Genomic DNA, 17,488 nt, shown 5'->3' on the forward strand with positions numbered 1-17,488 from the left:
TTCACTGTTGCTGACCTCAAGGCACCACAGAATTCCAGGGGAGTGCAGAGGCAACTCTGAATAGAAGCCAGAGATGTGCTCTAGTGTGTACTAGAGGGTTGCCTGCGAGTGGTCCAAGCAGTGAGACATTTATTTAAGAATGCTGATAATTTTCTTCACTGTGTTCTTGGTGATAGCTGTTCACACACGAGTCATATTCAGAGCAAAATAGCCTTTATTAGTGGCTCGATTGTTGTGGGAATGTCTGACTGACTGCTTCAGGATGAAAGCATCCCTGTGGCTGCTGTGAGGACAGCAGGAATTCACGGACAACACGCTCTATGCATGGTTGCACACCAGCTGCATGTTAAGGGAGTGGTACCTGTAGCACCCTCAGACCCATATACCTAAAGGTTCCCTGCAACAATGGGAATTTCCCCCTACCCTGGAAATAACACATGTCTGCTGCCCTTTATTTCTACTGGTTAGAGAGAAGGACATAAAGTCCCTTCCCTTCTCTTTCTCTCTGATAGTGATACATGGTGAACTGAGAGATTTGTCAATGTTGTTGGCTCCAGCCTGGGGATATCAGTTGCATAGAAATTGAGTGTGTTGGTGATGTTCATGGTTAAAGTCAGCGTCCTCCTTCCCCTGCTTTGTGAGTGCAGTTCTGGTTGGAGAGGTGCAATCTAGTGATGGCCTCCTAGGTGAATTGTATTCACATCACTACTGCTCCTGGCTGAGGTGGAGTTAGGTGAACTGCTCCTTGAAAATCCTAAATGTGTGAGACCTTCTATTGAGCACCGCCCACCTCTTCCGTCCCTATCATAGTGAAACCATGATGGACCTTGTCCTGTTACAATGTGCTGCTTGAGCCACACTGAAAGTAGCCAGAAGATAGTTCAGATGACAGCGTACGAATAGTCATTATGCAGTTTCATGTGATGAAGACTTACAAATTTTAGGGAGACCACCAATCAGTGTGACGAGTGGATCTGCTGAAACTGCTGAAGAGTGATTCTAACTCAGTCCGCAGTGTAAGCTACTCATTCATGACAATCTTCCTACTGCCAGCTCTATGTAGAAGCTGTTTGAACGGATGACCGCCCTGCTCTGCTTCTCTTTTGAGATGTTTGTAGGAAGCCAAGCCCAAGTTTCAATGTTACAATGTTCCTGTCTGTTTCGCCCCTTCCCAGTTTTACTCATCCATTGCAAATACAAGCTATCCATCCACTGAAAATTTAAAGAACAAATTAGCGAATGAACTACAGTGTAAGTGAGTGAGAGTTCTTATTAGTGATGTTAATGCCTTGATGGTTGAACCTAGGAATACAGACCTTTATAGGGCCTGTATTTAAGAGAGATGGTTTCCTAGAATTGAAATTTGGTGCTTCCAATGGGGCTCATGTTGACCAGCCTGTCGCAGGTGGCAACTCTTTTGGAGAAATGCAGTAGTAGTATGTGCGAAGCTTTTCATGATGCTTTTGCAACATTGCAGTCCACGGTGGAGCACTTGGCAATTTCAGGTCTTAAAAGAAGTTAGCCTTTGAATTTAATTGGGACATTTTGTTTTGCAATCTTTGTAAAATATACACAGCCATGTTGACTAAAATGCACGTACGTGTAGTCATGCAATGAACGGAGGAATAATGATCTAAGTAGGGATGTCTTTGCCAAAGTTTTTTATGTTTGTGTGTCTCTAAGGCATGATTATATTTTGTGAGCAGCACTTTGGAAATCATGACGTGATCAAAGTAATATAATTTTGACCCATCTGAATGTCGTCTTGTATAAATTATGCAGATTTAAAATATGTGAAACTGAATACAGTAAGAAGTCTCACAATAAAGTCCAACAGGTTTATTGGTAGCACAGGCCACTAGCTTTTGGAGCGCAGCCCCTTCATCAGGTGAATGGGAGTTCTAGATCACCTTGCCTCAGGTGAAGAACAAAGTTGAGAAGGTGGGCCTTCGTGAACAACTTGGCCAGTACACGAATTGAACCTGCACTGTTGATGTCGCTCCGCATCATGAACCAGCTGTCCAGCCAACTGAGCTAACCAATTCCCCTGAACAGCAGTAATGCATTTCGGCGTAGGTGAGAAGATGAATGATCCTTTAATTTGCATATTTTAGCAAATAGATTAATGAGAGCATTCAGAAAATCATATGCCGTGAGTTTCTCTGCCTTCGGGAGAGCATGAGTAAGATGTATTACTTCCCAGCTTGCTGATAATTTCCCATTTATCTTATTAATAAAACATTTGCCTCACTCTTTTGAAATCGCTGAGGCTATGTAGACTTTAACTGAAGATAAAAGTCTCCACTGAGTCTCACAGGGCTGGGTCAGTAGCATGGAGAGAGAGAGGCCTAAGGAAATGAACTCAATGTGCTCAACACATCATCTTCTGAAGAAAATCTGATCAACATTCATCACAATTAGTTACAGGCATTTGTTAATCACCTGTAGTTAAACTAAGTCTCATCTAATAACTCGTTTCAACTCCTCTTGTGGATTTTTAAAGCACCAACAGTAATAAGGAAATAATTATTGCCAATGTGAGCCAGTGGTGTGGTAGTAATATCATCGGACTAGTAATCCTGAGGCCCAGGCTAATCCCCATGACAATAATGTAAATGCAATTACTTCATAAAAATCTTGAAATGGTTCACTAATATCCTTCAGGGAAGGAAATCTGCTGTTTGTACCTTATCTGGCCGGATGTCCCACAGAATAGTCAAGCAACAGCCTGACAGTCATAGTGATAGCCAGTGTCCCAGGATCCACCATCCCTAGCTAAGTCCTCAATATGTAGACCCGGAAGAGGCAATGGAACAGCAGTATACAGTCCAGCGTTCTCAGTATTGACTTTAGACCCCATATAGTCTCATGGCATTGCATTAAGCCTGCTGATTGCCATGACCATTCTCCTTCCGTTGATGACCCTGTACTCTGCCACGTTGAAACGCACCAGTTCAGAGAAAACAGCAAATGATTCAAGATGGAGGAGAATGATCATGGAATCATACAGTGCAATGAGGGTCTTCGGCCTATCGCGTCTGCACGGACACATTAGAAACACCTGAACTGAAGGTCACAGTCAAAGGTTGATGAACTTGATGTCAAGTCCAGAAGACTGTAACATGCCTAATCGGAAGATGACATTTTTCTGCCGGTTTGCGTATTGCAGCAGAATGAGGACATCAGATGTGTGAGAGCAAGAGGTAAGTTGAAATGTCAAGCGTCAGGAAGGTTGGGGTCATGCTTGTGGACTGAGAGAAGGTATTCCATAAAGTGATCATCCAGTCTGCATTTAGTCTCCCAAATGTAGAGGAGACTGCACCGGGAACCATGAATACAGTAGACCAAATTAGAGGTGCAGGTGAAATGTTGCTTTACCTGAAAGGAATGTTTGGGCCCTCGGAGAGGGAGGAGGCAAAGGGCTAGGTGTTGCACCTTCTGCAATTGCGTGAGAGGGGAATGAAGTGTTGGGATGATAGAGAAGTGGAGCAAGGTGTCACGGAGGGAGTGGTCCCTACAGAATGCTGATGGTGAGGTGAGGGAAAGATGTATTGGAAAGTGGCACCATGCTGGAGTTGGCGGAAATAGCAGAGGACGATCCTTTGAGTGTGGAGACTGGTGGAATGAAAAATGAGGACAAGAAGGGCCTATTATTGTTCTGGACCTGACATATTCCTCACTCAACCTGATCAACACTGGGTCATTGAAGAGTACAGGAGGGCGTGCCAGAAGTAGCACCTGGCGTACTTAAAATTAAGGTGAATCTACAATACACGATGCACTGTGGGAATCAAGGTGGAAGTTTTCCATGTATGGGATGGTGTAAATCTTGCAGTATCTCAATGTCTATTTAATAAAACAGTTGCTCCAAAGAAAGTCAAGATGGTGGCCGGGATTCTCCCATCTCAACTGACTCATTTTTTGCAGGGTCGGGCCAGGAGAATTGCGTGCGCGCCGATTCGTGGGATTTGCACATGTTCCCAATGTGTGCACATCTGCCAGTGACAGATATCCAGCATTGTCAGGACCACACCGGAAACTGGCAGGAACTGCTGGAAAGTAATTTTAACCTTATTTTACTGTTATTTGAATGTGATTACCGGGCCTAGAACTGAAATCTCAGGACAGGTAGCATCTCCCACCCTGCCAGTATAATTTCACCCTGGTGGGGTTCAGAGTAGCTCCTCACTTTTGAGGAAGTAGTGGGAGACCTCGCTGGAGTGGAGGCGGGGGAATTGTCTCCTGGGGTTCAGGTGGCAGGGATTGGTGCCCCTGTGTATGGGCACCCTGGCAATGCCAGCCTGTATCCTTGGCACTGCCCAAGGGGCAAAGTGCCCATGCCCAGAGGGTACCATGACACTGCCATTAGGCATCATGCAGTGCCAAGGGGGTGGGACCTACAGAATGGAGAGAGAGGGCGGGGTTTAGGGGCAATCAGTGGGGGCTCTTTCTCCCACTCTGCACTGGGACCCGGTCGGGACTGGAGGGAGGCCAGCGAATGGGGTGGGCTCGGATCTGCTGGGAGGGGGTTCTGCTAGGATGAAGAGGCCTGAATCCTGGGAGGGGTCTGCCTTCAGTGGGGGGGGGAGGAGGATCTGCTGGGGTGGAGGGGTTGGGGAGGGATCATCACTGTTGGGAGGGTGTCAGAGATCTGGGTGCTCCTGGATGGGGGTGTTGGTGTCGCGAATTCATCGGTGGGGGCCACGATTGGGCCATGATGGGGTTGGAGGGGCAGCGCTGCGAGGATCCCGGGCTGGCCAGCGATCGAGCTGGCCAGCAAACAGGAGGCTGACAGTTTGGGACCACTGCGCATGTGCAGAGGCCCAGAACTGTCAGACTGTGGCATGAATAGGCCCCATCCCCCTGAGCTTTGAATGATATTCACGATTATGACCTCTACATTGCACAGTGCGTGGCAGGTTCAAGTCTGAACTACCACTGAAAAAACAATTGTGATTTACACCAGTTTTCTCGCCAATTCAGCACTTAGAATGTTTTTGGGAGAATCGCCCCTTGGTGTCTCTGCAAATGAACTTCTGTGTTGTTGTTCTGTGTTGTAAAGTAATGCACTTGTGTGATAAATCACATGATGTGCTGTGACATCACTAGAGGCATTCGCAGGTTTTTTATCTCTTTTTCATGTTAGACTTTAATCAGGCAACCAGCTTTGAAATAAATCTGCAGTGATTTGTTTAAGTAAGCCATTGTGTGGCAGAAATCCTTTTTCCTTGTTGTCAAATTGATCAGAAACAATAACATATACACATAGTTACTTCTTTATGAATCTTGTTGGTAACTGATTTATGCCAAATTCAATATATGTTATTAAGTGTTCAATTTTTAGATATATAACTGTGACTAAAATACGTCATATGTTCACACCACTCTTACTGCACAGCCCAAAGGAAAATCTATGAAGAATATGTGAAGTCAATCATCTGTATGTACTTTTCACAAAGTAGCTTAGATATCCACCACACAGTGGCAGCATTTCACTGAATAATAGACAGAAGGCTCATCAAATACGTGTCTCTTAAGATTTAGAATAATGAGAATCTATAAATCAACAAATGACACAAGTTATACCAGAACATCAACAGTCAAAACATTTTAACTATTAATGTATTGAGAATGCTCACATCTAACATAAAACATCAATCAAGTTCATTGCAAATATGGATTTACAATTTTCCTGCATTTCTATGTTTCTTGATATTGCTGTATTCAAATACACAAAGGAGTCGGCCTTACAGCTCCTTGAGCCTGCTCCACCGTTCAGCCTGAAGAAGTGTATTCCAGTACATTGTGGGAGCCGAGGGAGGAAATAGCAGGTCCCCTAGCAGAGATATTTGAATCATTGATAGTCACAGGTGAGGTGCCTGATTGGAGGGTGGCAAATGTTGTGCCTCTCTTTAAAAAGAAAACAGGGAAAAGCTTGGGAACTATAGGCCAGTGAGCCTCACATCTGTGGTGAGTAAGTTGTTGGAAAGTATTTTGAGAGGTAGAATCTATAGGCATTTAGGAACGCAAGGACTGATTAGGGACAGTCAGCATGGCTTTGTGAGTGAAAAATCATGTCTCACAAATTTGATTGAGTTTTTTGAAGGGGTAACCAAGAAGGTAGATGATGGCCAGTGCAGTTGATGTTATCTACATGGACTTTAGCAAGGCCTTTGACAAGGTATCGCATGGCAGATGGTTGCATAAGGTTAAATCTCACAGGATCCAAGCTGAGGTATCTAAATGGATACAAAATTAGTTTGATGACAGAAGCCAGAAAGTGGTTGTAGAGGGTTGTTTTTCAAACTGGAGGCCTGTGACCAGCAGTGTGCCTCAGGAATCAGCGCTGGATCCACTGTTATTTGTCATTTATATTAATGATTTGGATGAGAATATAGAGGGCATGGTTAGTAAGTTTGCAGATGTCACCAAGATTAGTGGTGTTGTGGACAGTGAAGAAAGTTATCTTGGATTGCAGCGGGATCTTGATCAATTGGGCCAGTGGGCTGACGAATGGCAGATGGAGTTTAATTAAAATAAATGAGAGGTGATGCATTTTGGTATTTTGAACCAGGGCGGGACTTACTCAGTCAATGGTAAGGAGCTAGAGAGAGTTACAGAGCAAAGAGATCTAGGGGTACAGGTTCATAGCTCCTTGAAAATGGAGTCTCAGGTGGACAGAATGGTGAAGAAGGAATTCAGCAAGCTTGGTTCCATTGGTCAGAACATTGAATACAGGAGTTGGGATATCTTGTTGAAGTTATACAAGGCATTGGTAAGGCCACACTTGGAATACTGTGTACAGTTCTGGTCATCCCATTATAGAAAGGATATTTTTAAACTAGAAAGAGTGCAGAAATGATTTACTAGGATACTACTGGGATTTGATGGCTTGAGTTATAAGGAGAAGCTGGATAGACTGAGACTTTTTTCTCTGGAGCATAAAAGGCTGAGGGGTGATCTTATTGAGGTCTATAAAATAATGAGGAACATAGATCAGCTAGATAGTCAATATCTTTTCCCAAAGGTAGGGGAATCTAAAACTAGAGGGCATAGGTTTAAGTGAGAGGGGAGAGATACAAAAGTGTCCAGAGGGGCAATTTTTTCACACAGAGGATGGTGAGTGTCTGGAACAAGCTGCCAGAGGTAGTAGTAGAGGCGGGTAAAGCAATAGGTAAGATGGGTTTGGAGGGATATGGGCCAAATATGGGCAATTGGGACTATCATCGGGGTTTAAAAAAAAGGATGGCATGGACACATTGGGCTGAAGGGTCCTTTTATGATAACTGCCTTTTCTGCCCTTTTTCTGTATCACTTGCTTTCCTACGAGACCAAAAATCTGTCAGTTTCAATCTTGAATGCATGCAGCAATGAAACATCTACCACAATCTGGGGTAAAAGATTCACAGCACTCTGAATGAGGTAATGTCTCCTTATCTCATTTCTAAATGATCTAATTGCATGACTGAAACATGACCCACAATATCTATGTTTTATTGCTTACCCAGATGATTTATGCAATTATACATTTGAGGTTGTCATTCTTTTTCTTTACAGTAAATGAAGAGTTGACTCATGCTGTTGGATTGCCTGGTGTCAGCCCAGTACTAATTCCTGTAACATACAGGGATATGGGCCAAATGTGAGCAACTGGGACTAGCTTAGTGATTAAAAACCAGGCAGCATGGACAAGTTGGGCCGAAGGGCCTGTTTTCATGCTGTAAGCCTCTATGACTCCACTGTAATTCTGGATCTTCATTTACTGCTGAAAGAGGATTTTTGGCCATCCTAGTCATTGGATAACCTGCAAATTATCTATCGTTTAGTTATCGTTGACTGCATTACAGAGGAGTATTTGGCTATCCCATCTGCTGTTTGCACAATGTATGAATGATGATTCTATGCCTCACCCTTCACAGTCATTGAATTCCATCTGCCATGTATGTTGCTTTGCATTCACTTAGTACCATTGGATGTCAAAATGCAGCTTTTGTTTTGATCATTTTCTCTGAATAGTTTTATCTTGAATGCTCTTTTGAGTAAATCTGGTAATAGCAGCTGTCCTGTGTAGGTTGGCATTCCCATCTTAACATCAGTATTTGAACATATCTGTCTCCAGTAGTGGAGGTGTGGCTCACTTCCAGTTACCTCAGCTCCAGATAGATGTTAATCCCTATAGCCTTACTGTACCTACCCATCTGTTCGTGAATTCCTTGGTGACACTGCTTAAACTTTTATACCTTTGCAAAGATTTTCAAACCTTCAGTTGAAATTCCATACTTCACATTACAGATTTTGAATGATCGAAGACAGTGAGGCTTACGTAACTCAAATATCTGATGTGATTAAAGTAGTCTTTAAGGACAGATTGGCTCACAGAGTTTGTCATGGTGTTTCATTGCTGATTAGGATTTCTTTCTGCTGAGAATTTCTGTGGCTATTTCACACTTTGACATTTGTCAGGCCAAAACATGAATATCAATGTCCCTTGCTCAAAGTTTGCTACTTCTGTGAAGTATATTTTTCCTGATAATGTCTGCCTCATTATGGTTGGTGGTAAAAGTAAGTCTTCCCCATTAACTCGGGGCACAGTTTATGTTGAAGGTGAGGAAGTCGAAGTTTAAATTTAGACAACTTGACACAGCCCAGCCAATGTCTTCCAATGTCATGTCTACAGCCAGAAGGCTCTGAAGGCCAAATCACTGAATATATTTAAGAAAGACGCATGGATTTCTATACTCTAAAAATGTCACCAGGGTATGGGGAGAGAGCTGCAGTATGGCTTTGCGACCGAGAGAAAGCCATGATCACACCGAATGGCAGAGCAGGCTCAAAGGGCCAAATGGCCTCTGTTCCTATTTCCCAAGTTACTATGTTTCTATCTTAAAGTCCATATCAGACTCAAAATTGCAACATGGTCTTGATCAGAAATTTAAAAGTAGTTTAATGTTCTAATTGAGTTCTGGCACACAAAACTGACTTCAAAATAATTTGGGGAATCAACCATTTTCCACTTCCCCACTTCTAATGACAGCACTGTAGTCATTACCAAATCATAGTACACAGGTGGAATTTTACGGAATTTTTCCCAAGGGTCCAGCTAGCGTGAAAATGGGAGCATTCTTGATCTGCTTTTTGGGTGAGCTTTCACTCCCAATCTTATGTATTTCAATATTAAAAATACGGGCTAGACCATTTCTAGCCTCTACAGGCAATGGGCGGGGCTTAGCTCACCAGACAGCGAGCATCTTACATCGGAGCCACAAATGGCGCATGCCCAAAAAAAGCTAAAAGTTAGCAATTCTCCTGACAGATCTCCCCCTGCCCCCGGGGGACAGATTCCCCCTCTCTCCCCATGGACATCGGGGAATCCCCTCTCAACATTACTGACTCCTTTACCACTCCCCCAGCTCCCTGGGACTCCCTTGCACAAGACCATCTCATCGCTCCCCTGGCCCCAATTGCTAAGTAACATTACCCTCTCTCTCCCCTGTCCCAGACTATCACAGAGGCACGTATCCCGTCCCCCCGTCCCCCCATCCCCCAGCCCCCCAGCAACACACACTTCACAACTACCCCCCCCTCCCCAAAACTCAGCAACACACACTCCCCACACTGTCCCCATCACAGACCCCAGGATGGCAACACAACCCTGTCCACATCCTGCCTGAAAAGCTACAGAGCCCCTCCCATTCTGCCCCACCTACACACACACACCCAGAACCCAAGCAGTAGTGGTCCCAGAGACTGCTGCTTGACAAGTCCTGAGGCTGCAGCACTGCCACTTCAGAGAGTTTCCAGTCCATTCCCCACCACCAACATTGCTTGCTGCTGCTAACATGAGGACCGCCCCACAGCGCAGAGCTCTTTTAAAATAGGGACCTACTTCCTTGCTTACCCTCACTGCTCCAGTGCCTGAAGCTGACTTTTATACATGAGGTGTTTTGCTCCCTGGTTGGAGCTGCAGTGAAAGAGGTCATTAAGACAGGTGAGCTGGGCCGATTGAGAGTGAAGCTGGCTAACTATATTGTGATGAATGCAGAAAAGTGCAAATTGACATTTTGCTGGATTTGGGTGGGGTCTCGATTGTGTCAATTTTTTTTTTGGTAAGATTGGAACGGACGTGAAAACAAGCACCAGTCCTGCTAGTCGGCTCACTCCCAATTTTATGACATTTTCGTGCTGAAAAATGGGTGCGATGAGATTGTAAAATTCTGCCCCATGGGTCACCTCTGAATACACTGAAATTCCATTTTTGTCCACAGACCACCAAGCTAGCATTTGGCCTTTCTATTCTCTCACTGGTAGAAAGAAAAATAGGCGTAAACCATTTGTCTCACTGACCCTACTCCATTATGGCAACTTGCATTGGGTTCCAGCAGGGTTACTCAGCTCTTGACCTCTTAGCAGCCTTGGTCCAAACACGGACAAGAGAGCTAAGTTCTGAAGTTGAGAGAGATTGTCCTTGAAATTAAAGCTGCATTTGACTGAGATCAGGAAGAACTAGCAAAATCAAAATCATTTAGAATCAAGAAGAAAACTCTATTGTGTACTGCACTGAGAGAGTCGCACATTCTTAACTGCAAACAGCCATGTTGAAGCACTTCATTTACACCTCTCCATCAGAAAGGGTAGCACTGAGATAGCGCTACAATATACTACCCCTCCCACAACTCACACATTATTAACCTGTACAATTTTACATTTTAATTTCCCAGAATAAAATATAGCTAACAATACTTGAAATTTCACAAGTTGGATTGTAAATTAGTGGTTAATCACATATATGTGTGATACAACCAGAATAACTTACATGTCAAAAAAATGACTTTCCTTAACATCATATGACCACAAGAAATAGGAACAGAAGTAGGTCTTTAAGCCCCTTGAGTCAGCTCCACCATTCATGTCAGATGAATGTCAGATCAATCATTGAATCATGGCTGATCTGACATTCCTCACGTCCACTTTCTTGCCCTTTCCCCGTAATCCTTGATCTTTCACTGATCAAAAATCTATCTCTCTCAGCCTTAAATATAAATGAAAACTCTGCACTCACAGCTTTCTGTGGCAAGGAGTTCCAAAGATTCACAATCCTCTGAGAGAGGATATTCTTCCTCATAAGTGTATTTATTGGTGTCACAAGTAGGCTTACATTAACACTGCAATGAAGTTACCATGAAAAACCACTAGTCACCACACTCTGCCACCTGTTCCGGCACACTGAGGGAGAATTTAGCATGGCCAATGCACCTAACAGCATGTCTTTCAGATTGTGGGAGGAAACTGAAGCACCCAGAGGAAACCTATGCAGACATGAGGAGAATGTGCAGACTCCCTGGGTTTAACTTAAGTATCATCATTTGACGAGAAGAGCAATGCTTTTTCTTTTTTCCTTCCTACGTACTTTCAAATTACCCTATCTGATTTCTTTTTCTGGGTATCTGTACAGAATTCTGTGCTGTAACTATTCTGCAAGAAGCAGCTTCTTGACCTTGGTTGGCTCTTGTTGGACAGAGTTCAAGAGCATGAAATTGGGCGGCATGGTAGCACAGTGGTTAGCACTGCTGCTTCACAGCTCCAGGGTCCTGGGTTTGATTCCCAGCTCAGGTCACTGTCTGTGTGGAGTTTGCACATTCTCCTTGTGTCAGTGTGGGTTTCCTCCGGTTTCCTCCCACAATCCAAAGATGTGCGGGTTAGGTTGATTGGCCATGCTAAGAAATTGCCCCTTAGTGTCCAGGGATGTGTAAGTTAGAGGGATTAGTGGGTATAATATGTAGGGATATGGGGGTTGGACCTGGGTGGGATTGTGTTCAGTGCAGACTCGATGGGCTGAAGGGCCTCTTTCTGCACTGTAGTGTTCTATAATTTGTTGAAACATCCGCAGAAGATGATCTGTTGGAAGAAGAGGTCCTAAAACTTGCTAGGCACTTTGACTCTATTGTTAATATTTATCAAGTCTTTGCTGCCTCTTTGTGTTGAAGAAGGTAATAAAGAGAGAATTTGTCCACCTATTCCACTGAGCCCAATGATGAGGTGCATCAGCAATTGCAAGCAGCTAGTAATCAGCTATCCCAGGAGAATGAGATGCTTAATTCCAAGTTGGATCAAATTGATCGAGGAAGTTCAAAGCTTATTAATGTGTATAAATGTCAGCTACAGCTCACATTTGGATCTCACCAGCAGCTCATGGATACACTCAAATCTTCTTTCGGTGAAGTAGTGGAAGCCCAAGATACAGAGCTTCTATAGCTGAAGAACATGATACAGGAACTTCCGGAAGATCCTGCAAAACTCCTTCAAAATGCTTGATCATCAGTTAGCAAATTGATGCTAACCAGCGTACAGGTATTTGTGGAACTTTGCAATATGTATGATTGCTAATGTCTCTTTCTCAACTGGTGCTTGCTCTGACTTCATTAAACTATGTATGTTTCAGAGATGAGAAACTTCAGTTATGAAGGTACATTGGAGAGATTGGGACTGTTCTCCTTGGACAGAAGAAGACTAATAGGAGATTTAGTAAAGATGTTCAAAATCATTAGGGACAGAGTAGATAGGGAGAAAATGATCCCGCTTGGAAAATGATTGAGAATGAAAGGGTAGAGATTTAATGTTATTTGCAAAAGGAGGAAATGTGATGTGAGAAAATTTTTTTTTCACTCAAGTGATGTGGATCTGGACGTGTGGTGAAGGCATGTTCAATTGAGGCATTCAAAAGGGCAAACAATGTTTACTTGAATAGAAACAAAGTGCAGGGTTACAAGAAAAGATAGAAGATTAGTACTAAGTCATAATGCTCATGTGCAAAATGCAGACATGATAGCTGAGTGGCCTTCTTCTGCATGGTAACTCTTCTGTGATTCTGTGAAGCAGATGCTAGCTATATTCTTCTCCACACCATGTTCCACTGTGCGAGATAATGTACTTTAAGTTGAGGCATTACACACAAAATAATAATTGTTTCTTGGAATCATATTGGGTCAAAATATAATCGCTAATCAGTACTTCCTTCATTTTATAAATGCTTTCTAACATTCCACATACCACTCTCAATCTCTTCTATCTTTGAGCAGTTGATACAGTAGAGTGAATATATTGGCTAATTTGGGGATGAACTCAGAATGGGACATAACAATCCCCAGGTTTTTCTTTGCTCTCTGGTCTTTTTGCTTTCAAAACCCCCTCAATGTTTTCCTGTAATAAATGGATACCTTCACCATTTATTTTGTGACACAGGTTACACTAGACACCATGAAGCACGTGCTTTTTAGCTTGGATGTCTTACTCTTGCAGTTCATTTAGGATTTAGTTCAACTTTACACTGTACAAGTTCCTTTTTCTCTGTCTTACTATTAATTGGAATGTCATCTAAGAAGAAGCATGCTCCCTTTATCCCACTTAGTACCTGATCTATAGTGTTCGGGAACATGGTGAAAGGCATAGACACCTCAAATGGTGTCTTTCAAATCTTTCAAACTGGGACATCTCTGTATGGATGAATGGTAGGCAATTATTTGCTCTTGTCAGTTAATTCCAACATTGAAGACCCACCTTTCTGAACACAAATTTTCACTGGTAGGCAGTGAATCCACCTGATTTACTGTTAGTTTAAAATCTCCACAAACCCAATTTGTCCTGGCTGCTTTTAGAATTATCACAAGTCATATACAACACAATCGCTGCTCATCACCTTCTGAATTGCCCCAGTTCTTTCAAATCCCCTCAGCTTTTAAAGCTCATGGCTAACCTTACAAATTGTCAGCTGTACATTATCCTTTCTCTTGGTTTAGGCCTTGTGTTGTCTAATTTTATCATTTTACACCTCCTTGCTCAATGTGCTTTTTTGATACTTTCTCAATGCTGGACTCGCTGATGCTTACTGTGAATAATTTGCTTCAGTATAAGTGTATCTTCTCAAGCCAATTCCTTTCCATTTGGACAAATTAATTTTCTTATATTCATACTAATGGCAAGTTATGGGATGTATCATGATATCCCACCCTAATACTGACTTCACCTAATACTGGAATGCAGTTATGGGATAACTAATCAGATACACACCAGATTTGTAGAATAGAGTGTGACTGAGGGACTTCTTGTTTATTTCTTCAGAGATAACAGGTATAACTATAGCATTTCTACCATGAGCACTGGAATTATACCTTCAAATTTTTCTCTTCAGTGTGCTATTTTTCTTACTCATTAACTGAGTATAATCTTTTACCTTCCTGCTTGATAACACTAGCTTCTGTTTCCATATCTATCATTTGAAGAATTCTAGGCTCCATTATGTTAGATCTACCACAACCTTGGCCTGGTACACTGCTATGAACTGCTGCTTTACCGTGACCTGGAGCTTTATTGTTTCCTCTACTCCTGCATTCCATCTAGATACAAAAACAGCAAATGCTGGAAAATCTCAGCAGGTCTGACGTTACCTCTGACGTAAGGTCATCCAGATTCGAAACATTGGCTCTATTCTCTCTCCACAGGAGCTGTCAGACCTGCTGAGATTTTCCAGCATTTTCTGTTTTGTTTCAGATTCCAGTGCAGTATTTTGCTTTTATCTTCCATCTAGATATGACTGAATTCCCCAGTGAAATGGCATTTTGATTGGAAATTGGAGGCATTTAGTTTGTTGATGCACGTGCAGCAGGTGGTCAGGAAGGCGAATGGGATGCTGGCCTTCATAGCGAGGGGGATTGAATATAAAAGTAGGGAGGTCTTGCTGCATCTGTATAGGGCATTGGTGAGGCCGCAGCTGGAGTACTGTGTGCAGTTTTGGGCGCCGCACCTGTGCAAAGATATTTTGGCCTTGGAGGGAGTGCAGAGGAGGTTTACTAGGCTGAGACCGGAGTTGAGGGGGTTGAGCTATGAGGAGAGGCTGAATAAACTGGGCTTGTACTCGTTAGAGTTTAGAAGAATGAGGGGAGATCTCATTGAGACGTATAAGATGATGAATGGGATGGATAGGATAGAGGTGGAGAGACTCTTCCCGCTCAAAAAAGACAGTAGGACTAGGGGGCACAGCCTCAAGATAAAAGGGGGGCGGTTTAGAACGGAGTTGAGGAGGAACTCCTTCACTCAAAGGGTGGTGAATCTCTAGAATTCTCTGCCCGTTGAAGTGGTGGAGGCTGCCTCGCTAAATATTTTTAAGACGCGGGTTGATGGGTTTTTGATAAGAGAGGGGATTAAGGGTTATGGGGAGAGGGCGGGCAAGTGGAACTGAGCAGCGACAGATCAGCCATGATCTTATTGAATGGCGGGGCAGGCTCGAAGGGCTAGATGGCCTACTCCTGCTCCTATTTCTTATGTTCTTATGTTCTTATGATGTCTACCATGGCAACTGTAACATCTGAATTTCTGACTGAATCTGTGATCTTGGCTGCTGGATTCTGGATCTTGTTGAAATCCGGTCGACCTCCCCAGTCTGCTCCGGAACAAAACTTCCCTGCTATTTGCAATCATCTCTTTCTGCTAAATCCATGGCTTGGACCTCATTACAGGCCTCCTTCCATGTCAACATACTGTCTTTACTCAGAAGCTTGGCTTAGATTATATTGTTCTTTAGGCCTCCTTGAAAGCATCTCTAAGGCTAGTTTCTAATTTTGAGTTATACCCATAGCGGTGAGAGAGTTTCTTTAACTCAAGAATGTAATCTGTAACACTTGGCAACTGTTCCCGTTAAAGGATGCAACTCTCAGTGCAATTACATTATTAGTTCTGCTGCATTTAGAGTGCAGAACCTCATTACTTTTAGCATGCTGCAATGTGCTTGGATCTCTCAGGCAACATTGATTAGACACCGTATCAGAAGCATCTGGCCCCAGCATGGTGAAGAAAATATTTACTTTCTTGTCATCTCTTATTATATTGGTTTTCAGCCAAATGAGTAACCTTCATTTGTTATTAACATGACATGGATGGGGAATAATCTCCCAACCTGTTCAAAATGTCTCAAAATCTACTTTAGGAGTTCCGAAAGTGCATCACAATGTCCTTTGGTCCTTCATTTCTCATTTTAAATGTAGAGGAGAACTCAATCTCATCCTTGTCACCATTTTTCTGTACTGTCTGCACCAAGGAAAGGCTCACACGTGATCAACTGCAGGCAGTCATGCTAAAGCACTTCATTTACACCTCCCCAACAGAGAGGACAGCAGAGAGAACTTGATGATATACTATATTCCTCATTGATTAGAGAATAACAATTTACAATATATATCTTATTATCTAACACTCAGATTAAGTATGAAAGTTAATTAGCATTAACAGGCAAACAGTGGTTGAACATACCACCCTACACCATAGGTGACAGATGTGACCAAAATAGATTCTGTGGATTTCTCAATAACCCAACTCAACACTTGTCATGTTGTGAGTCAACCAAATCTCAATGCAACTCTGTCTTCCTCATGAGGGTTTCCAATTTCCAGATCTGAAGATCTTGCCTTGGAATTCTCTCCAAACATTGCTCCTACCCAGACATTTTCAACAATGACCTATGTCACAGAGTGTTTCTATCTCACCTTCCGAGATTCCTTCCCTCTGGATCTCTGAGTTCACTCAAGCTTCACTTTTCATACACAATCTTAGATCTTCAGCTATGTCAAGCAGAGTACCACTGCTTCAAAAGGGTACATTTCTCCCAACAGCCTTCAGCATGGAGTCACCAGTCTTTGGTTGCCTTCTCAGAATCTCAAGGCCTTTTCATACCCACTTTGCTCGAAGTCTGTTCCATGCAGCTCTTTCTTAAATTTGGAGTCAATGCACTAACTTCACTCAAGGATATTTCTGTCTGCTAGCTGTTATCCCCTGCCTGGGGCTACTTCTGCTACTAGTTCTACTTCTTTCCTTTCTGTGCATACAAGCAGGACTGGTCTAGCCTAACTATGCAATTTTCTAAACTGCATGTAAAACAATAAAACCATAAAAATATAACAGCACAAGAGGAGTTCATTTGGCCCAGCTTGTCCATGCTAGACCAAGGACCCCCAGGTGCCCTTGCTAATCCTGCCTTCCCGCACCCAGCCTATAACCCTGTAGCTTACGGCATTTAAGATGCAGATCCAGGACTTTATGGTCTCTGTCTCCACCACCAACTCAGGCAGTGAATTCCAGATATATGCAGTAGAGGCCTGAGGGTCATTAGGAACCAGAATTCCTGACCTATGCACTGTCTGCACCAAGGTAAGTATTTCAGTTTCAACATGGAATTCTGGGAATAAAAAGGTGTCACAGTAAAATGGAAAAACCATCTCTGACTGAGAGTGAGAACAGTTGCAGAACTGAACATTGTGTCGTTATACCAGCCAGCTGTTAGTGTGTGATGTAGGTGTACAGGTTTTCCTTTAGAATAAGGGAGATAAAATTTATGTTAGCTGGTGTAGATACAGCGACAAGCGTAACGCGTCATGGAGTCAAGGGTGATGGGGAGATAATTCTCTGCCCGTTGAAGTGGTGGAGGCTGCCTCGCTAAATATTT

Source organism: Carcharhinus amblyrhynchos, chromosome 8, assembly GCF_965287045.1.
Source record: "Carcharhinus amblyrhynchos chromosome 8, sCarAmb.v2.hapA, whole genome shotgun sequence".
Classification (NCBI taxonomy): Eukaryota; Metazoa; Chordata; class Chondrichthyes; order Carcharhiniformes; family Carcharhinidae; genus Carcharhinus; species Carcharhinus amblyrhynchos.